Raw genomic sequence first — 22,699 nt, 5'->3', positions numbered from 1 at the left:
ATGTCCTTCTCCAGGGATTGATCCCTCCTGACAACATGTCCAAAGTATGTAAGAAGCAGTCTCACCATCCTTGCTTCTAAGGAACATTCTGGTTGTACTTCTTCTAAGACAGATTTGTTTGTTCTTTTGGCAGTCCATGATATATTCAGTATTCTTTGCCAACACCACAGTTCAAAGGCGTCAACTCTTCTTTGGTCTTCCTTATTCATTGCCCAGCTTTCACATGCATATGATGCGATTGAAAATACCATGGCTTGGGTCAGGCGCACCTTAGTCTTCAGGGTGACATCTTTGCTCTTCAACACTTTGAGGAGGTCCTTTACAGCAGATTTGCCCAATGCAATGCGTCTTTTGATTTCTTGACTGCTGCTTCCATGGCTGTTGATTGTGGATCCAAGTATAATGAAATCCTTGACAACTTCAATCTTTTCTCCATTTATCATGATATTGCTCATTGGTCCAGTTGTGAGGATTTTTGTTTTCTTTATGTTGAGGTGTAATCCATAGTGAAGGCTGTGGTCTTTGATCTTCGTTAGTGAGTGCTTTAAGTCCTCTTCACTTTCAGCAAGCAAGGTTGTGTCATCTGCATAACGCAAGTTGTTAATGAGTCTTCCTCCAATCTTGATGCCCCGTTCTTCTTCATATAGTCCAGCTTCTCGTATTATTTGTTCAGCATACAGATTAAATAACCATATTCCACATTCGGCTGGATCACCTTTCTTGGGAATAGGCTTAAATATGGATCTCTTCCAGTCCATTGGCCAGGAAGCTGTCTTCCATATTTCTTGGCATAGACCTCCAGCGCTGCATCTGTTTGTTGAAACATCTCAATTGATATTCCGTCAATTCCTGGAGCCTTCTTTTTTGCCAATGCCTTCAGAGCAGCTTGGACTTTTTCCTTCAGTACCATCAGTTCTTGATCATATGCCACCTCTTGAAATGGTTGAATATCGACTAATTCTTTTTGGTATAATGACTCTGTGTATCCCTTCCATCTTCTTTTGATGCTTCCTGCATCATTTAATACTTTCCCCATGGAATCCTTCACTATTGCAACTCGAGGCTTGAATTTTTTCTTCAGTTCTTTCAGATTGAGAAACGCCGAGCGTGTTCTTCCCTTTGGTTTTCCACCTCCAGCTCTTTGCACATGTCATTATAATACTTTATTTTGTCTCCTCGAGAGGCCCTTTGAAATCTTCTGTTCAGTTCTTTTACTTCATGAATTCTTCCTTTTGCTTCAGCTACTCGATGCTCAAGAGCCAAGTTTCAGAGTCTCCTCTGACATCCACCTTGGTCTTTTCTTTCTTTCCTGTCTTTTCAGTGACCTCTTGCTTTCTTCATGAATGATGTCCTTGATGTCATTCCAAAACTCATCTGGTCTTCGGTCACTAGTATTCAATGCGTCAAATCTTTTCTTGAGATGGTCTCTAAATTCAGGTGGGATATACTCAAGGTCATATTTTGGCTCTCGTGGACTTGCTCTGATTTTCTTCAGTTTCAGCTTGAACTTGCATATGGGCAATTGATGGTCTGTTCCACAGTCGGCCCCTGGCCTTGTTCTGACTGATGCTGTTGAGCTTTTCCATCGTCTCTTTCCACAGATGTAGTCAATTTGATTTCTGTGTGTTCCATCTGGCAAGGCCCATGTGTATAGTCGCTGTTTATGTTGGTGAAAGAAGGTATTTGCAATGAAGAAGTCGTTGGTATTGCAAAAATCTATCATTCGATCTCCAGCAATGTTTCTATCACCAAGGCCATAGTTTCCAACTACTGATCCTTCTTCTTTGTTTCCAACTTTCGTGTTCCAATCACCAGTAATTATCAATGCAATTTCAGACTGCAGCAGCTGATAAAAATCCTCTATTTCTTCATCTTTGGCCCTAGTGGTTGGTGTGTAAATTTGAATATAGTCGTATTAACTAGTCTTCCTTGTAGGCGTATGGATATTATCCTGTTACTAACAGCGTTGTACTTCAGGATAGAGCTTGAAAGGTTCTTTTTGACGATGAATGCAACACCATTCCTCTTCAAGTTGTCATTCCCAGCATAGTAGACTATATGATTGTTTGATTCAAAATGGCCAATACCAGTCGATTTCAGCTCACTAATGCCTAGGATATTGATATTTATGCATCCCATTTCATTTTTGATGATTTTCAATTTTCCTAGGTTCATACTTCGTACATTCCAGGTTCTGATTATTAATGGATGTTTGCAGCTGTTTCTTCTCATTTTGAGTCATGCCACATCAGCAAATGAAGGTCCCGAAAGCTTTACTCCATCCATGTCATTAATGTCGACTCTACTTTGAGGAGGCAGCTCTTCCCCAGTCATCTTTTGAGTGCCTTCCAACCTAGGGGGCTCATCTTCCAGCACTGTATCAGACCAGTGTTCTGCTGATATTCATAAGGTTTTCACTGGCTAATGCTTTTCAGAAGTAGACGGCCAGGTCCTTCTTCCTAGTCTGTCTTAGTCTGGAAGCTCAGCTGAAACCTGTCCTCCATGGGTGACCCTGCTGGTATCTGAATACCGGTGGCATAGCTTCCAGCATCACAGCAACACACAAGCCCCCATAGTACGGCAAACTGACAAACACGTGGGAAGCTTGCCGACAAGGAACTTCCTCCAAAGCCAACACAGAAAGAAAGACTTCCCTGGAGCTGACACCCTGAGTTCAGACTTCTAGCCTACTAGACTGTGAGAGAATAAGCTTCTGTTTGTTAAAGACTTCCTCTTGTGATATTCCTGTTATAGCAGCACTAGATAACTAAGACACCTTCTAATCTCTCTGGAAACTCTTGGAGGAAGTTCCATTTCTCCTAGTCAACCTGTACATCTCCTCCTTCCATAGAACCAACTTCTGAAGAAATCTTTATCTCAACTCCCTTGAAGACCTTTTCCACCCTGCTGGCAGCCCAAAGGTATAGTTCTTTTTTCTTCATTTTTCCCCAAGGTGGTGTGTCAAGATGTACTAGATGTTTACTGACTCATGGGCAGTGGGTAAAGGGATTTGCATGGCAATGCAGCTGTTTACAGATGCCTTAGAACCAAATGTCTGGGTTCCATGTTCTCAAGAATTCTTCAGCCTTTCTGGCCTCTGGTTTTCTCCCTGTCCTGGCTTCATCTTCCCACCAGGTTTATGGGCCCTCTCCTACCTTCACCACACTCTCACCTTCCCGTCCAAATTCCACTTACTTCATTACCCAGAACAATTTGGTTCTCTCCCCCTTTCCTTTCCGGTGCATCCCAGCCACACTGAGAGGCTTTTCTCACAATTCTCATGTCCTTTTAGCCAAGTGAACTACTGAACATAAAAAACTCCCTCTTCCAAGAGGAATTCTGTTGCTGGAATATCTCCCCATCTCCACTCTTGAAGTTGGAAGGGCTTAGCCAAAGTTTTGAACCAGTTCATTCTGGTTTGAACCCCTACTGGGGATCTTGTTTAAAACATAGATTCTGATTAAGTATATCTGCACACTCTCAGCCACTCTATCAAGCCAGAATGGATGAGTTCAAAGGCCTGGACTCAACATCTTCCAGACCATGTTCATGGGAGCAGTATTATTCCTTATTCTGGTCACGAGTGTCCCATAAAGGCAGTGTGGTCAAATGTGTTTGGGAAATGTTGGGTAAAAGAAAAAAGGCCTCTGCTGGCTACCGAACCCGAACCTGCTGCCATTGAGGGGATTCCGACTCTTAGCAACACTATAGGACAGAGTAGAACCGTCCCATAGGGTTTCCAAGGAGTGGCTGGTGGATTTGAACTGCTAACCCTTTGGTTAGCAGCCATAGCTCTTAAGAACTGCACCACCAGGGCTCCCCTCTGACTATAGCACTGTCAAAAAGAACTTTCTAAGATGAAGGAAATGTTTCAGTCTGCACTGTGCAATATGGTAGCCACTAGCCACATGGGTTCACCGAGCACTTGAAATGTGACTAGTGTGACTGAGGAACTGAATTTTTTTTTTCTTTTTCAGTATAAGTGTGGGTACGTGCCTTTTATTTATTTTATTGTACTTTAGATGGTTTATAGAGCAAATTAGTTTCTCCTTAAACAGTTAATACACATATTGCTTTGCGACATTGGTTGCCAACCTCACGACATGTCAGCACTCTCCCCTTCTTGACCTTGGGTTCCCCGTTACCAGCTTTCCTGTCCCCTCCTGCCTTCTCGTCCTTGCTCCTGGGCTGGTGTGCCCATTTAGTCTCGTTTTGTTTTATGGGCCTGTTTAGTCTTTCGCTGCAGGGTGAACCTCGGAAGTGACTTCAGTACTGAGTTAAAATGGTGTCCGGGGCCATAGTCTTGGGGTTTCTCCAGTCTCTGTCAGTCCAGTAAGCATGGTCCTTTTTTGTGAGGAACTGAATGTTTAAAAATTTACTTTTGACTTAAATTTAATTGTTGTTGTTATTAGGTGCTATCGAGTCAGTTCTGACTCACAGCGACCCTATGCACAACAGAACAAAATATTGCCCAGTCCTGCACCATTCTCTCAATTGTTGCTATGCTTGAGCCCATTGTTGTAGCCACTGTGTCAATTCGTCTCACTGAGAGTCTTCCTCTTTTTCGCTGACCCTCTACTTTACCAAGCATGATGTCCTTCTCCAGGGACTGATCCCTCCTGACAGCATGTCCAAGGTATGTAAGACATAGCCTCGCCGTCCTTGCTCCTAAGGGGAATTCTGGTTGTATTTCTTCCAAGACAGGTTTGTTCATTCTTTTGGCGTATTCAGTGTCCTTCTCCAATGCCACAGTTCAAAGGCATCAATTCTTCTTTGGTCTTCTTTATTAATTGTCCAGCTTTTGCAGGAAAAAAAATTTAAGTAGTGTCTTAGTTATCTAGTGCTGCTATAAGAGAGATACCACAAGTGAATGGCTTTAACAAACAAGTTTATTGTTTCACAGTCTAGTAAGCTAGGAGTCTGAATTCAGGGCATCAGTTAGAGGGAAAGCCTTTCTCTGTTGGCTCTGGAGGAAGGTCCTTGTTATCAATCTTCCCTCTTGGAGGAGCTTCTCAGCACAGGTACCCTGGATCCAAAGAATACACTATTCTCTTGGCTCTTGTTTCTTGGTGGTATGAGGTTCCCAGGTCTTTCTGCTTGCTTCTCTCTTTTATATCTCAAAAGTGATTGGTTCAAGACACAATCTAATCTTGTAGATTGAATCCTGCCTCATTAACATAACTGCTACTAATCCCATCTCATCAGCATCATAGAGCTAGGATTTACAACACATAGGAAAATCATGTCAGATTAAAAAATGGTGATCAATCACACAATACTGGGAATCATGGCCTACACAAATTGATACATATGTTTTGGGGGACAAAATTCAGTCCAAGACAAGTAGCCACCTGTGGCTAGTGGCTACCATATTGAGGATAATAATAGCAATGGCTATTTCAGAAGGAAAAGTAATTATACCAAGTGAAGCCTGTCTTAGCCTGTCTTGTTAGCCTGCCTTAGCCTTTAATAGTCTAATAGGTGTGATATGGCTTTTCCCAACACATTCAACCAAAGAGCTCCCCTTTTTTGTTGTTGTTGTTAGGTGCCATCTAGTTGGTTCCGACTCGAAGCAACCCCATGTACAACAGAAGGAAACACTGCCTGGTCCTGCACCATCCTCACAATTGTTGCTATGTTTGAGCCCATCATTGCAGCCACTGTATCAATCCATCTCGTTGAGAGTCTTCCTCTTTTTGCTGACCCTCTACTTTACCAAGCACAAAGTCCTTCTCCAGGGACTGGGCCCTCCTGATAGCATGTCCAAAGTATGCGAGAGGAAGTCTTACCATCCTGGTTTCTAAGGAGCATTCCGGCTGTACTTCTTCTGTGACAGATTTGTTCGTTTTTCTGGCAGTCCATAGTATATTCAGTATTCTTAGCCAACACTATAATTCAAAGGCATCGAGTCTTCTTTGGTTTTTTTAATTGATTGTCCAGCTTTCACATGCTATGGGAAAAAAAAAAAAACAAAAAAACCCATTGCCGTCAAGTTGATTCCAAGCCATAGTGATCCTAAAAGACAGAGTAGAACTGCTTATGAGGTGACTGAAAATGCCATGCCTTGGGTCAGGTGTACCTGAGTCTTCAAAGTGACACCTTTGCTTTTTAACGCTTTAAAGAGGTCTTTTGCAGCAGATTTGCCCAGTGCAATGCGACTTTTGATTTCTTGACTGGTGCTTCCATGGGTGTTGACTGTGGATCCAAGTAAAACGAAATCCTTAACGACTTCAGTCTTTTCTCCGTTTATCATGATGTTGCTTACTGGTCCAGTTGTAAGGATTTTTTTTTTTTTATGTTGAAGTGCAATCCATACTGAAGGCTATAGTCTTTGATCTTCATGGGTAAGTGCTTCAAGTCCTCTTCACTTTCAGCAAGCAAAGTTGTGTCATCTGCATAACACAAGTTGTTAATGAGTCTTCCTCCAATCCTGATGCCAACTTTCTTCTTCATAAAGTCCAGCTTCTCAGATTATTTGCTCAGCATACATATTGAATAGGTATGGTGAAAGGATACAACCCTGACGCACATCTTTCCTGAATTTAAACCATGCAGTATCCCCTTGTCCTGTTCTAACAACTGCCTCTTGATCTATGTACAGGTTCCTCACGAGGACAATTAAGTGTTCTAGAATTCCCATTCTTCATAATGTTATCCATAATTTGTTATGATCCACATAGTCAAATGCCTTTGCATAGCCAATAAAACACAGGTAAACATCTTTCTGGTATTCTCTGATTTCAGCCAAGATCTATCTAACATCAGTAGTGATATCCCTTGTTCCACATCCCCTTCTGAATCTGGCTTGAATTTCTGGCAGTTCCCTGTCGAGATATTGTTGCAACCATTTTTTGATATCTTCAGCAAAATTTTTCTTGTGTGTGATATTGTTTGATAATTTCTGCATTCTGTTGGATCACCTTTCTTGGGAATGGGCACAAATATGGATCCCTTTCAGTCTGTTGGCCAGGTAGCTGTCTTCCAAATTTCTTGGCATAGACGAGTGAGCACCTCCAGCATTGCATCCATTTATTGAAGCATCTCAATTGGTATTCCATCAATTCCTGGAGCCTTATTTTTTGCCAAGGCTTTCAGTGCAGCTTGGACATCTTTCTTCAGTTACCATCTGTTCTTAATCATATATGACCTCCTGAAATGGTTGAACATCAGCCAGTTCTTTTTGGTACAGTGACTCTGTATTACTTCTATCTTCTTTAGATGCTTCCTGTGTTGTTCAATATTTTGCTTATAGAATTCTTCAAGATCGTAACTCAAGGTTTGAATTTTTTCTTCAGTTCTTACAGCTTGAGGAATACTGAGCATGTTCTTCCCTTTTGGTTTTCTAACTCCAGATCTTTGCATATTTAGCTATAAAATATTAATTTGTCTTCTCAAGCCACCATCTGAAATCTTTTGTTCAGCTCTTTTACTTTATCATTTCTTCTGTTCGCTTCAGCTACTCTATGTTCAAGAGCAATTTTCAGAGTCTCTTCTTTTTTTTAAATTTCTATTGTGCTTTAAGTGCAAGTTTACAAATCAAGTCTCAGAGTCTCTTCTGACAGCCGTTTTGGTCTTATCTTTCTTTCCTGTCTTTTTAATGACCTTCTACTTTCTTCATGTATGATGTCTTTGATGTCATTCCACAACTCATCTGGTCTTTAGGCCATTAGTGTTCAATGTGTTCAAATTTGCTACAAAGGACCTCTCTAAAGGGTTAAAAAGTAAAGATGCCACCTTGAGGACTCAGGTGCACCTGACCCAACCTATGATATTTTCAATCACCTCATTTGCATTCAAAGGCTGGACAATGAGTAAAGAAGACTGAAGAAGAATTGATGCCTTTGAATTATGGTGTTGGCAAAGAATATTGAATGCACCATGAACCACCAGAAGAACAAACAAATCTGTCTTGGAAGAAGTACAGCCAGAATGCTCCTTAGAAGCAAGGATAGCAAGACTACGTGTCACATACTTTGGACATGTTATCAGGGGGAATCAGTCCCTGGAGAAGGACATCATGCTTGGTAAAGTAGAGGGTCAGTGAAAAAGAGGAAGACCCTCAATGAGCTGGATTGACATAGTGACTGCAATAATGGGCTCAAACATAGCAGGGATTGTGACAGTGGGGCAGAACCAGGCAGTGTTTCATTCTATCGTACCTAGGGTTGCTATGAGTCAGAATTGACTACACGGCACCTAACAACAATAATCTTTATGGAAGCAGACTGCCACCTCTTTGTCCCATGGAGCTGCTGACGGGTTTGAATCACCGACCTTTGGTTAGCAGTCAAGGGCTTAACCACTATACCACCAGGGTTCCTTAACTGGGCAGTAAACCAAACCCGTTGCGTAGACTCCAACTCATAGAGACCCTATGAGCAGAGTAGAACTGCCCCATAGGGTTTCCAATGAATGGCTGGTGGATTTGAACTGCTAACCTTTTGGTTACCAGCTGAATGCTTAACCATTGCACCACCAGGACTCCAAGTGGGCAATAGCAGGCCCAACATACACAAAGGGCAACTGAGGCTCAAAGAGAGAAGGGACTTGCCCAAAGTGGTATATGCAGCCATCACTTGAAAAGTGCAGAGCTGTGTCCAAAATGTGCAACCGGCAGGAAAAAGGTGGGGAAACCCAAGGAAGGAGAAGAATATGCCTCAGTAAACAATGAACAAAGAACTTGGGTGGGGGCAGGTGGACAGGGAAATGGCCCAGGCCCAGAGAAAAATCAGGGAAAGCAAAGAAAATCTCAGCAACAGCCAAAACCAGAAGATGGCCCAGCTGTTGCTATCTAGGGATGGGCGGGCCTCTGATCCGCAGGCAGATATACTATAGGTTGGCTGGCAACCAGCAGGGGTGCTGGTGTGAATGCTCCGGCCAACAGTAGCAGCCCTGATAAGTTGGTGATGGGGAGAACCAACCAGAGCCTCTCTTTCATGAGCTGTAGGTTTACAAAGCAGAGGCATAACTAAGGCGTACCGGGTAATGCGTGGGCCCTGGGCACCCTTAAGGAAGGGCACTAATGAGCAGTTTCCGTCACCAGCTGTGAGAGATGATTCAGCAATTTAAAACTAATTGCCATAGGTGCTATTTTCCATCGATAGGCCTCTTAAGTTTAGAAGGTATAAAAATTGCTTCTAGCATCCCTTCCCCCAAAAGGTAGATAAAAGAACAGTTGTGTCTCGTTCCCTTAATCTTGCTTAACTACTCTAACTACAGACATGAGCAATGGCTAGGTCAGAAGAAAAAAGGATGACTTACGAACCCTCAAATGATAATGAGTAATGAGGGACAATGGGTGATATTGTTCTTGTGTGGGTAGTGAGAGCCCCATCACGGAAGATATTCAAGACTTCTTGTCTGGGAAGTTGGGGTTAAGGAGGTATTAGGTTAGATTTTTGAACTAAGAGGAGCCACCCACTTCTTAGAGAAGCCACCCCCCAATTCCCAGAGTTGGCTCCCATCTCCCTGGGTAGTGGGCGGTGGCCCCTTGAACGGGACTGGCTCCCAACCCTAGCAGGCCAATCAGGTCCCCTCTCCTGAGAATCTGTGACCCAGACCTTGGCACCCAGTCTCCGTTGTGGTTTTCAACTGAAAAGCTCCGTAAAGCTGAGTGTGAAGCAGCCAGGAGCTCTGAGATCACTAGAGAGCAGAAGGGGGAGAAGAAGAAAGTGAACCTGTATACAGATAGAGAGGAGCGATGGCCGAGAATGTCATTTTTAAGATTTTCTGATTCTTGTTTCTGGTTCCTTGGGAGGTATGACTGAGTTTTTGCCCCTGGAGTGCACAAGGCTCCTGCCAGTAACCCTGTTTATGCTTAAGCCTGCTGATGGGTTCTGTCCTCGAAATTACAGAAGGGGTGTGTCAGCGTGTGCTTGTGTGTGTCTGTGTGTTGCAGGAACTGTCTTAAATACAGTGTGCCTGTGACAGCCTGACTTCAGTGGAAAGGTACATACTTGACTGCAGGCAAGCCGCTTTTCTCTCACCCTTGTTCTTCCCACTTGTGAAATGAGGGGTTCAAGGGGACGAGGCCCTGCTCTGATAGCTTTCTGTTGCAGGAGTGTTTGCCTGCTGTGCAATGCTAAGCACCATGGGGCAACTACATTTAGTCGCTGATGCCGTTCTACAAATATTTAGTGAGTGCCTACTACATGCCAAGCACCATTCTAGGCAATGAGGATAGGACGGTGAACAAAACAGACACAAAGAAACCAACCCGTCTGTGAATGAGTGGCCTCGGTTTCCCTGTCTGTAAAATGGGGGCATTGGACCAACAACTCCTTGAGGCTCTAAGTGTCTGTGGTTTGCTGGACTGCCCTGTGAGTGCTTATTGCTCGTAAACCTGAATCTGCAGCGCAAGCTCCTGGAAGGGGCTGGGCGGGAGACCTGGAATCTGAGAGGCAGCTGGTGGGTGGGCACGTTTGGCTCTTGGGCTCACATTGCAGGCTCAACTGGCCTGCTGGCTGGCCTGGGTCCAACCCCATTCCTGGCCACTGGGCCGTTCAAGCAGCCTGCCTTCACCTGCTGCTGCTCAGCTCTCCCCATCAGGCCTGGGGGCTGCCCTACCCACCCTGTGACTCACCCACTAAGCTTCCTCCTCGACTTCTTGGGGTGGTGGGGTCCTGGAATACTAGGCAAGGTTCAAATACCAGCTCCACCACTTTCTGGGTGTGCGACCTCAGGCAAGCTTCACACTCTCTCTGTGCCTCTGTGTCCCTTTCCTTAAAATGGGGATAATAATAGTATCTTAACTCCAGGTGATAGAATAACATATGGTTGGGACATAAAGTACTCAATACATAGAAGATATTAATGTTATCACTACAGCACAGACTCGTGATAGCGCAATAGGGCTGGCTAAGGAGGCCCCTGGGCTCCACAATATGGGCCTCAATTTTCTCCTCTATGGAATGAGGATAATAATGATGCTGGTAGAATAACAGGCAAGGCAAATACCTCCACGTATCATAGGGCTGAACTCTGTCTCCGACCAGTAGAGCCATCTTGGGCAAGTCACTTCCCCCTTCCTTACTAGCCAAACCCTGATGTTGTTGGCCTGTGGTCCCTACAACCCCTGCAGCCCTCTTGGGACTGTGAGGGAGAGACAAGCTGAGGTGTGGAGTATGAAGCCTGTGAAGAAGGAAAGGACTGGGTCCTGGAAGGTTCCACCGAGCCTTTGGATAAACAGCCTGAAACTTCCCAAACTTAGAACTTCGGGGTTTTTTTTTTCTTTTTTTGGGGGGAGGGGTGGTAAGATTATAAGTGTATTTATCGTTTAAGCCACTTTTGGTTATCTTTTCTGTTACTTGAAACTGACAGCATCCTGAGAGCCTCAGTTTTCTCATCTGTAAGATGGGGATGATAATTCCTGCCTCATAGGATTACTGAAAAGATTAAAGGAGAAAACGTGTGAAAGGTGCCTGCCTGATTCAAGAGCCCTCAATATAATAAGGGGGCTCCCTCTTTTCTTCCTCTGCCTGATCAGTGTTCAGGGACCCCTCATAACCTGACTGACTTGCTTCCTGCTGCTGTCTCCCGAGCTCCCCAAACATGCCTCCCAGTCTCAGCTGGGTGTCTCCTGTGGGGCAAGTATGAAGGGAGCCAACACAAATACTAACCCCAAACACGCAGTGAGTCAAGCTAAGCCAAGGAACGAGGGCTGGTTCTCTTCGCCTGTGTGTGATGATTCTGAACCTGGGCTCAGAGGCAGCCAGACCTTGGGTCTGAGCCATGGCTCTGCTACGACCTAGTTACATGTCATTAGGCAGCTGCATTCACTTCTCTGGGCCTCACCTGTTTCATCTGTGCAATGGGAATAACAATGGTGCCTGCTTCCTGGACAGGCTGTGATTAAATGAGTGAATATGATCAGGTGCGTGACATCAGTCCTCAACTCCCCAGCTTGGTCAAAGTTTCCAGGGCCTTAAAATCCTAAGATTTAGTAAGCATCTTGTCCAGCTTTTTTTTTTTTTAGCAGTGTAACCCTCCTTCAGATAAAATCTTGTGCGAATGAATGTTCGTAACAGCTTTGTTTGTAATAGCGAAAACCCTGGACCAACCCAAATGTCCAGCAACAGGTCAGTGGCCAAATGATGGTACCTTCATACAATGGAATACCACTCAGCATTAAAAAGAAATGAACTATTGATACGTGTGCCAACAGGGACAGATTAGCCCTCAGGGAAGATAAGCACAGTGAAAGCCATGGGAAACTGGTCACTAAAAAAAAAAAATTGGTAATTAAGCATAAGTAAGCCCGTGTTTACCCTGCTTACTGAGTCATCTGCCCCTGTCAGGGATTATAAATTTGAAAAAAGGTCTTGATTCTGTAGGAAGGGGCTGTGAGGCTGGAGGAGAGACAGATGCCAGCCATACCTAGAAGCAGAAGCTTTGATACGGTGAAAAAATGTGAAATTGTTCACTATAGATGACCTGGTAAGCAAGGTAAGCACTGTGCTTATCTTGCCTATTGGATAATCTGTCCCTGTGTGCCAACATAGATGAATCTGAAAATAATTATGCCAAGTGAAAGAAGTCAGACAAAAGAGAGTGCATACTGTATCATTTCATTTGCCTGAAATTCTAGATAATGCAAACTGATCTATAGTGACAGAAAGCAGATCAGTTGTTCCGGGGGGTGGAGGGAAGGTGGGAAGGAATTACAACAGGGCACAAGGAAAGTTTTAGGAGTGATGGTTGTGTTCACTATGTGGATTGTGGTGATGGTTTCGTGGGTGTATCAGGCGCCATTAAGTTGATTCTGACTCCTGATGACCCCGTGTGTGTCAGGGTAGGACAGGGTTTTCAGTGGTGATTGTGGTGATGGTTTTGTGGGTGTATCAGGTGCCATTAAGTTGATTCTGACTCCTGATGACCCCGTGTGTGTCAGGGTAGGACAGGGTTTTCAGTGGCTGATTTTTCAGAAGTAGACTGCCAGGTCTTTTTTCTGAGACACCTCTGGGTAGACTTGAACCTCCAACCTTTCAGTTAGCAACGAGCAAGTTAACTATTTGCACCAATACATACGTCAAAACTTACCACATTTTACACTTTATGTCAGTTTATTGTATATCAATTATACCTCGGTAAAGCTCTAAAAACAAAACGGAAACTTCATGTAAAAGAGTTAAGAATGGAGCAGCCCTGGGTGGTGGGGGTGGGGTCTAGAACATCAGCCCATGCCCTTGGCCTCCCTTAACCACTGAATTCTTGGCCTCCACAGGGTACATTTTGAAAACCACAGAGGCCAAGGGCCTAGCCTTAAATTATTGAGTGGAGCAAAAGCCAGGGTTCCTCCCGATGTGGCCAGAACTCTTCCCACCAGGCACTGGTGATTGAATGAGTGTTCATGGAGGGCCTCAAGGATGGCCCAACAGTGCATTCGGCAAACAGGTCTGAGGCTCTACTGTGTGCTACACTCTACACTAGGCTCTGAGGGAAGCACAGACCTAACAGGGCCTGTCTCTTGTCTTCAAGGAGCTTTCAGTCTCATTGGGAGAAAAAAAGAACTGGAATTCAGGAAGAAGCAGAAGCATGAAGTGGCGAAGATGACTTGAGTGTGAGATCCCTGGGCTGGAGTGCTGTTGACCACCAACAGAGGGCAGTCGGTTTCTCCAGCAGCCAAGGAAGAAGAAATCAGGCAGAGGAAGCAACACTGTGACAGTAGTGTTGTCCTTAGGTGTCATCAAGTCGACTCTGACTCATAGCGACCCCGTGTGACAGAGTAGAACTGCCCCATAGGATTTCCTAGGCTGTAGTCCTTATGGGAGCAGATCATAGGTCTTTTCTCTTGCAGAGCCACTGGGTAGGTTCTAATTGCCGATCTCTGGGTTAGCAGCTGAGCACTTCACCCTTGCATGATCAGGGCTCCTTGTGACAGGTGTAGCAGGTGGCCATTGTTTAAACCCGAGGTGAGACTTGAGCACCAGAACCACAATATGTCAGTGCCTTGAGCTATTATTCGTTATTTCACAGTGGAGACATTGAGGCCCAGAGAGGGGAAGGGACTCAAGGGCAAAACTAGAATCAGAGCCTGGGCCTTGCAACTCCAAATTTAATTTGCTCTCCAAAGCTCTGGGCAGCTGGCCATCTCTGCGGAGTCTGCTGTTCCTTCTGGTAGGACAGAGCTGAGGGGGCCGGGACTGGGGTGGAGGCCTAGACAATGAGGCCAGGACAGTGCAAGGACAGAGGATGGCTGGGGCGGGGGCGGGATGCAGCCAGCCCATCCCAGCCTCTCTCTGGCTGGTGCTGGGTCAAGGGATGACAGACTTCCTCCCCACTGGGCCCTCTGGAATGCTTGGAACTCAGTGGTGATAGTCCAGAAGCTGCTCTTCCCCTGGAGGGCCCTGAAGTGAAGGCAAAGTTCTAGACAACAACCTGGAGTTTTGGCCTTTCCTCCGCCCTGTCTCCTCTTTTCCTGGGGACTTCATGTTCGCCAAAGGCGGAAGTGGCTACTCTAGGCCACTGGGCCCACCTTGGTTAGCCTGCCCACTCCCTGCCCTGGCTTCTGCTCTGGGATTAAGAAAACAACAATCTCTTACATTAAGATGGTTCTTTGCAGGACAAAAGGAGCATTCACATACTTGCCCTCACTAAAAATGCATTTTCCTAACTCTCCCAATCGAGGTGGAGACTCATTGTCTCCATTTTACAGATGAGGAAACTGAGGTTCAGGGAGGTGAATGATTTACTCAGGGCACAGAACTAGCAAGTGTCCATTCAAGAACACAGGTCTTTGAAATCCTAGCTTTCCCCTACCCTAGTCCTACTTTCGTGCTCCTGTTAATACCAAGAGGGAGGGTTGCATAATGGAAAACATGGGCTCTGAGCTGCTAACTGTGGCTTTGAAGCCCAGCTTCATTGCTTGCTTCTGCTGCATTTACCTTGGACTAGTAATTTCACCTCTCTGGGCTTCAGTTTCCTTATCTGTAAAAGGGAATAATAATAGTAACCACCCATCGGGGTCAAGGAGATAACCACACAACAAGTATTTGGCACACAGAGAGCAGAAAGCACTTGAGAAATGACAGCTGCTGTTTTATCACAGGTCCTGGGGGGAGGCCGGCTCTGTCCTGCAGCTCTTTGCACATGCCATGTACCACTGCTGAGCCTCTGTTTCCCCCAGTTCCTTGCCCGGTATCCTCACAGGCTGCTGGGACATAAAAGATGGTGAACAGCAAAGGGCATGAAGTGTGTGGAGTCCCTGGTTGGCACAAGCGGTTAACACACTTGAATATTAACCAAAAAGTTAGAGGTTCAAGTCTACTCACAGGCTCTTCAGAGGTACTCCAAAAGGCCTAGTGATTAACTTTCAGAAAGTCAGCCATTGAAAACCCTATGGAACAGAGTTCTACCCTGATATACATGGGGTCACGATAAGTCAAAGTTGACTCCATGGCAAATGGAAAAAATAAGATATGAATAACCACATAGGCCCCAGTTCGCCTGAGTAAGGCTGCTCTTTCATGTCTCCTCTGGGCAGAAGTGAACAAAGAAAATTCTCAAGCATCTTCAGACACGTTAGTCCAACCTTTTACTTTCTTTTATTTTTTATTGTACTTTAGATGAAGGTTTACAGAACAAACTAGTTTCTTATCAAACAGTACATACATTGTTGTATGACATTGGTTAACAACCCCACGACATGTCAACACTCTCTCTTCGCAACCCTGGGTTCCCTGTTACCAGCTTTCCTGTTCCCTCCTGCCTTCCAGTCCCTGCCCCAGGGCTGGTGTGCCCCTTTAGTCTTGTTTTGTTCCATGGGCCTGTTCAATCTTCGGCTGAAGGGTGAACCTCAGGAGTGGCCTCATTACTGAGCTGAAAGGATGTTCAGGGGGCCATACTCTCAGGGTTTCTCCAGTCTCTGTCAGGCCAGGAATTCTGGTCTTTCTTTTTGAGTTAGAATTTTGTTCTATAATTTTTCTGCAGCTCTGTCCAGGACCCTCTATCATGATTTCTGTCAGAACAGTCAGCGGTGGTAGCCAGGCACCATCTCGTTGTTTTGGACTCAGTCTGGTGGAGGCCATGGGAAATGTGGTCCATCAGTCCTTTGGACTAATCTTTCCCTTGTGTCTTTAGTTTTCTTCATTCTTCCTTGCTCTGAAAGGGGTGAGACCAGTGGAGTATCCTAGATGGCTGCTCACAGTCTTTTAAGAAGCCAGACTACTCACAAAAGTAGAATGTAGAACATATTCTTTATAAATTATGTTACGCCAATTGAGCTAGATATTCCCCCAGATCATAGTCTCTACAGCCCTTAGCCCAGCAATTTGGTCCCTCAGGGACTTTAGATGTGTCTATGGAGCTACCATGACCTTGTCTTGTACAGGTTGTGCTGGCTTCCCCAGTACTGTGTACTCTATCACCCTTCACCAAAGTTTCCACTTATCTATTGTCTATGAAGTGTTTTTCCATCCCTATCCCTCCCCTCCCCATAAACCATCAAAGATTGTTTTTCTTTTTTAATTTTTATTGTGCTTTAAGTTTACAAATCAAGTCACTCTCTCACACAAAAACCCATATATACCTTGCTACATACTCCCAATTGCTCTCCCCGCAATGAGACAGCCTGCTTCCTCCCTCCACTCTTTCTTTTCATGTCCATTTCATCAGCTTCTAACCCCCTCTACCCTCTCATCTCCCTTCCAGGCAGGAGATGCCGACAGTCTCAAGTGTCCACCTGATCCAAGAAGCTCACTCCTCACCAGCATCCCTCTCCAACCCATTGTCCAGTCCAATCCCTGTCTGAAAAGTTGGCTTTGGCAATGGTTTCTGTCCTGGGCCAACAGAAGGCCTGGGGGCCATGACCACCGGGGTTCTTCTAGTCTCAGTCAGACCATTAAGTCCGGTCTTTTTATGAGAACTTGGGGTCTGCATCCCACTGCTCTCCTGCTCCCTCAGGGGTTCTCTGTTGTGTTCCCTGTCAGGGCAGTCATCGGTTGTAGCCGGGCACCAAAAGATTGTTTCTTTTTGTATGTAAACCTTTCCATGAGTTTTTACAGTAGTGGTCTCACACAATATTTGTCCTTTTGTGATTGACTTATTTCACTCGGTATAACGTCCTGCAGATTCATCCTTGTTATAAGATGCTTCACAGGTTCATCCTTGTTCTTTATCGTTGCGTCAATCTCTATTGTGTGCATGTACCACGGTTTGTTTATCCATTCATCTGTTGATGGGCATCTAGGTTTCCATCTTTTTGCTATTGTGAACAGTGCTGCAGTGAACATGGGTGGGCATATGTCTGTCCGTGTGACGACTCTTATTTCTCTAGGATATATTCCCAGCAATGGGACTGTAATCTTTTTCTTTCATAAAGGGGGATGCTGAGGCTCAGAGAGGGCAGAGATTTGCTCAAGGTCACACAGCAAGCAGAGCTCTTGCCACTTGTCCACATGATTGCTCTGTCCCCCTCCCCACAAAGAGAACTGACCCAAGAGGCCCAGAAGTGTTTGTCAAATGTTTAAGGGCAAGTCCAGGATGGAAGAGGCACGGCTTAGCAGGAGCAGCCTGTGAAAGGAAGCATAGGACGGGTCATGAGTCAATAACCACGTGATTTTCTCATGTCCATTTTCACCAGCGGTCGTGGAATAATGGCACATACTTCGTTGTAGGATAAAAGACCAAAGGCTGTGAAGGACCCGGCCTCCCTCTCCCGGAGCCTAGGCCCAGCTCTCACCACTGCAATTAAAAGTAACATGGTCAGACAAGGCAGGTCTGGAGGATGAGTTGAGGAAGATGGAGGCACTTCCCATGAGGCACTGGGGGTATTAGCCAGAGCTCTTTGATATGTGTGGATCAGCAAACCCAGCTCATACTGGCTTAAACTGTCAGTAGCTCCTGTATGTGAAGGTCGGAGATGGGTCCCAGCTGGGCTTGCCTCCGGATCTTCCTACATGGACTTTCTCCAGAATGGGATCCTCTGCAGTGACTTTCCAGCCACTGAAGGTATGTGGGTGAGAACTGGGGCTAAACAAAAAAAAACACAAACAAACCCATTGCCATCAAGTCGATTCTGACTCACAACGACCCTATAGGGCAGAGTAGAACTGCCCCCCATAGGGTTTCCAAGGAATACCTGGTGGATTGAAACTGCCAAGGCTTTGGTTAGCAGCTGTAGCACTTAATGTCTACACCACTAGAGTTTCTGGGCGCTGGGGCTAGCACTGAGGAAATTCAGCTGGGATGGGGTGGGGCCAGTGCACAGCAAGGGCCCCTGTGGCTGTCCCTCAAGCTCTGTAACTCTCCAGAGAGCCTCTGGGCACTGAATCAGGGCCTCCCGCTCCTGAGCCAAGAAAAAAAGGGGGATGGAAGGAAAGGAAGAGAGAATGGGAGGGGGGGAACTGACCTCCAGGGTGCCTGCAGCCATCCAAGGGCCAGGCGCCACCTAATGGAAGAACCTGAGAGAAGTGCTGAAACCAGAGGGGAAGTGAGACAAAATTTAGGTGCTAAAAGCAGAGAAAGGGACAGATAGAAAGAGAGAGAGGGACAGGAATGTGCCTCTGGGCTAGGTCAGAAGCCCACTCAGTGTTCCCAGACCCTCCTCTGAATGATAATACTGTATACAATGGGACCTAAGACAATTTGTTCACATTTTGACTTCTCTGAAATTAGGATGTGTCTTACAACAGGGTGACATACATAGTTTGATTGGTGCATCCCGTAATTGTCAGCATCCAAGATTTGATGAAAGATGGCTATAACTCCTATCAACGAAGAACTAGTGATGGTCCAGGCACCGGCTAAACCCTCCATCTGCATGACCATATGAATCCATGCCCGCTTCACAGAAGAGGAAACGGAGACCGAGAGAAGACAGTCACTTGCCCAGGTCTCAGTGTGTCTGTGGCCCAAGAAGCTGTCTGCAGAACACTGTTCTTGAGCACTGCTACACTGTACTGCTGCCCCATCACATGGTTCTGTCTCTGCCTGACTGTCCTCGTGTCCCCATCCCCTTCTCGTCATAGGCCACAAGCTTTGCTGGGGCAGGGGATGCATTTTGCCGATTTCATCCTCGTGAACTGCCAGCTGAGGTGGGTACTATTGCCATTCTATCTCTGGGCACAAGGGTTTAAGTAAATAGAGGCATCCGAACATTTTTTTAAATGATTGGATAAGGAATATACCAAAGGGAGAGAACTGTGGCTGTGTTTTGATGTTGTCATGGAGATAATTTATCTATTTCCTACATTCCCTGGTTATAGAACATTTAAGAAGTGTGATAAAGGAACCCTGGTGACACAGTGGTTAAGAGCTATGGCTGTTAACCAAAAGGTTGGGAGTACGAATCCACCAGCCACTCCTTGGAAACCCTATGCGGCAGTTCTACTCTGTCCTATAGAGTTGCTATGAGTCAGAATCATTCATGATAAGCCCAGTAAAAAAGATTAACAAATGTTGTGTATATATAGCATGATCCTGATATTGCAGCTACATATGTACCTATAGGTATATAGGAAAAGCAACTGGTCCCATATAGCTGGGTGGGGGTTGAATGTAGCAAGGTAGGGTACTTGACTTGATTTGGGTGTCCTTGCTTATACTGAATGGCAGGATTGCAAATAATTGTTATATTTTTATGTTTTCTGAATTATGTAAAAATGGGCGTGTACTTCATTTTACAACTAGAAAATTACCTTAAAAACATTTATAAATAAAGAAAAAAAAGATATGGACATTAGGAGACGAGAAAGGACATTTTAGAAAGAACAGGAACATAAAAGCAATGTCACGGAAGTAAAAAATCATAGGGTCTGGGCCCTGAATCAGCCATGAGCCCATGGCAGACGCCCAGCAAAGCCTGGCTGCTTGCTCAGGTCCCACTGGTCTGGGGTGGGCTTCTCTCTCCTCACTGCAGAAAAGACTATTTTTTCTTCCGACCTAAGAGCTCCAGGCTGGGCTGAGATCAGTCAGGCTTACCGCCTCCCATTGGTCATGACGGCTGCATGAGCTAAAGCCTGAATTTAAAGTGCTAGCAGGGGCCTTGACTGGATGTGCACTAGGGAGGTTCACGATGAGACAGACATTAGACTTGTGCATTCACAAAGGCCATTCTTGCACATTCTTTTTCTATATGGGGTTTTTCCTTTCATTACCAAAACCTGCTGAAAGCTGCTTCTACCCGTGCTTTAGAGGCACCTGGCTAATCTCACTCAGTTTTTGTTTTCTTTTACAACAAAAGTTAAAGTTGGATGACTTCAGTAGAACCCTGCCAAGGCAGTGTGAAAGAGTGGACAAGTGGCTTTACTGTGGTATGTAGAACTTTGGACAGTCAATTCCCTGTTAGACATTTTCTGTAGAAGATAAGAACTAGGCTAAATCACTGGTTTTCACATGATTTTTTGGGCTGTGCCTAATTTTGTTCAAACAAAATCCAACGATGAAACCCAAAGTTAAAAAACAAAGAGGGGGCGGGAAATCAAAGCAGAGCCAAGCATTTGCAAGAGGTTTGGCTTTATCATCTCACTCAATCCTTCATCAAAGATAAAACCAAAAAAATCCCATGGCCATTGAGTCGATTCTGACTCATAGAAACCCTACTGGACAGAAATTATTGAATAATATCATATGCAAGTAAAATTTTGCTGAAGATCATTCAAAAGCAGTTGCAGCAGTACATCAACAGGGAACTGCCAGAAATTCAAGGTTGGATTCACAAGAGGATGTGGAATCAGGGATATCATTGCTGATGTCAGAAGGATCTTGGCTGAAAGCAGAGAATACCAGAAAAATGTTTACATGTTTTATTGACTATGCAAGGCATTCGACTATGTAGATCATAACAAATTATGGATAACATTATGAAGAACGGGAATTCCAGAACACTTAATTGTGTTCATGCGGAACTTGTACATACACCAAAAGGCAGTTGTTTGAACAGAACAAGGGGGTACTGCGTGGTTTAAAGTCAGGATAGGTGTGTGTCAGAATTGTACCCTTTCACCATATGTATTCAATCTGTATGCTGAGCAAATAATCCGAGAAGCTGGACCATATGAAGAAGAATGGGGCATCAGGACTGGAGGAAGACTCATTAACAACCTGCGTTATGCAGATGACACAACCTTGCTTGCTGAAAGTGAAGAGGACTTGAAACACTTACTGATGAAGATCAAAGACTACAGCCTTCAGTATGGATTGCACTTCAACTAAAGAAAACAAAAGTCCTCACAACTGGACCAGTAAGCAACATCATGATAAACGGAGAAAAGACTGAAGTCGTTAAGGATTTCATTTTACTTGGATCCACAATCAACACCCAGGCAAGCAGCAGTCAAGAAATCAAATGCACATTGCATTGGGCAAATCTACTGCAAGAGACCTCTTTAAAGTACTAAAAAGCAAAGATGTCACTTTGAGAACTAAGGTGTGCCGGACCTAAGCCATGGTGTTTTCAGTCGCCTCATATGCATACGAAAGCTGGATAATGAGTAAGGAAGACCAAAGACGAATTGATCCCTTTGATTTGTGGTGTTGGTGAATATTGAGCATACCATGGACTACCAGAAGAATGAACAAATCTGTCTTGGAAGATGTATAGCCAGAATGCTCCTTAGAAGCGAGGATGATGAGACTTTGTCTCACATACTTTGGACATGTTGTCAGGAGGGACAAGTTCCTGGAGAAGGACATCATGCTTAGTAAGGTAGAGGGTCAGTGAAAAAGAGGAAGACTCTCAACGAGATGGATTGACACAGTGGCTGCAACAATAAGCTCAAACAGCAACGATGGTTAGGATGGTGCAGGACCAGACAGAGTTTTGTTCTGTTGCACACAGGGTCGCTATGAGGCAGAACCAACTCGATGGCACCTAACAACAGGACAGAGCAGAACTGCCCCACAGGGTTTCCAAGGCTGTAATCTTTACAGAAGCAGACTGCCACATCTTTCTCCCGCTGAATGCCTGGTGGTTTGAACCACAGACCCTTTGGTTAGCAGCCGAGTGCTTAACCACTGCACCACCAGGGCTCCTACCCACTGCTAAGTTGTTTCTGACTCATAGCAATCCTGAAAAACAGAGAACTACCCGCATAGGATTTCCAAGGAGCAGCTGGTAGATTGAACTGCTGACCTTTCGGTCAGCATCTGTAAGCTCTTAACCACTACGCCGCCAGGGCCTCAGGGCTCCTGTTGTTATTGGGGGATGCTGAGTTGCTTCCATCTCATAGCAACCCTACAGGACAGAGTAGAACTGCTACTAAAACCCACTGCCATTGAGTCGACCTTATAGGTCACAGTATGCCTCCTAGTCCTGGACATACTTCCCATATTGCTTTCCCCCATCTCCGTCCATCGGCCTCCTGATCCAGTCCTTTGGCTCTACCAAAAACCAAACCAAACCAAGCCCGATGCTATTGAGTTGATTCCGACTCATGGCGATCCTATCGTACAAAGTAGAACTGCCCCATAGGGTTTCCAAGGCAAACTGCCAAGCTTTTGGTTAGCAGTGGAGCGCTTAACCATTGTGCCACCAGGACTTGTTTAGGTACTGCTAATGACAGATTTTACAGAGAAAACTTGAGCTATAACTTCTCCCTAAGGCTCTGCAGTTTAAAAACTGGTGGAATAGACCTTTGAGGTGGTGGCTTTCCATTTTGACTAAAACTCGCATTAGAACACACTTTGTAACCCAGTGTACACAATACACTTAAGCACCCACCCACACATACTTCACGAAACAACACTTAACGTTCTTACTACA

The sequence above is a fragment of the Loxodonta africana genome, chromosome 3 (assembly GCF_030014295.1).
Source record: "Loxodonta africana isolate mLoxAfr1 chromosome 3, mLoxAfr1.hap2, whole genome shotgun sequence".
Taxonomy (NCBI): domain Eukaryota; kingdom Metazoa; phylum Chordata; class Mammalia; order Proboscidea; family Elephantidae; genus Loxodonta; species Loxodonta africana.
Note: the sequence above shows the minus strand (reverse complement) of the source record.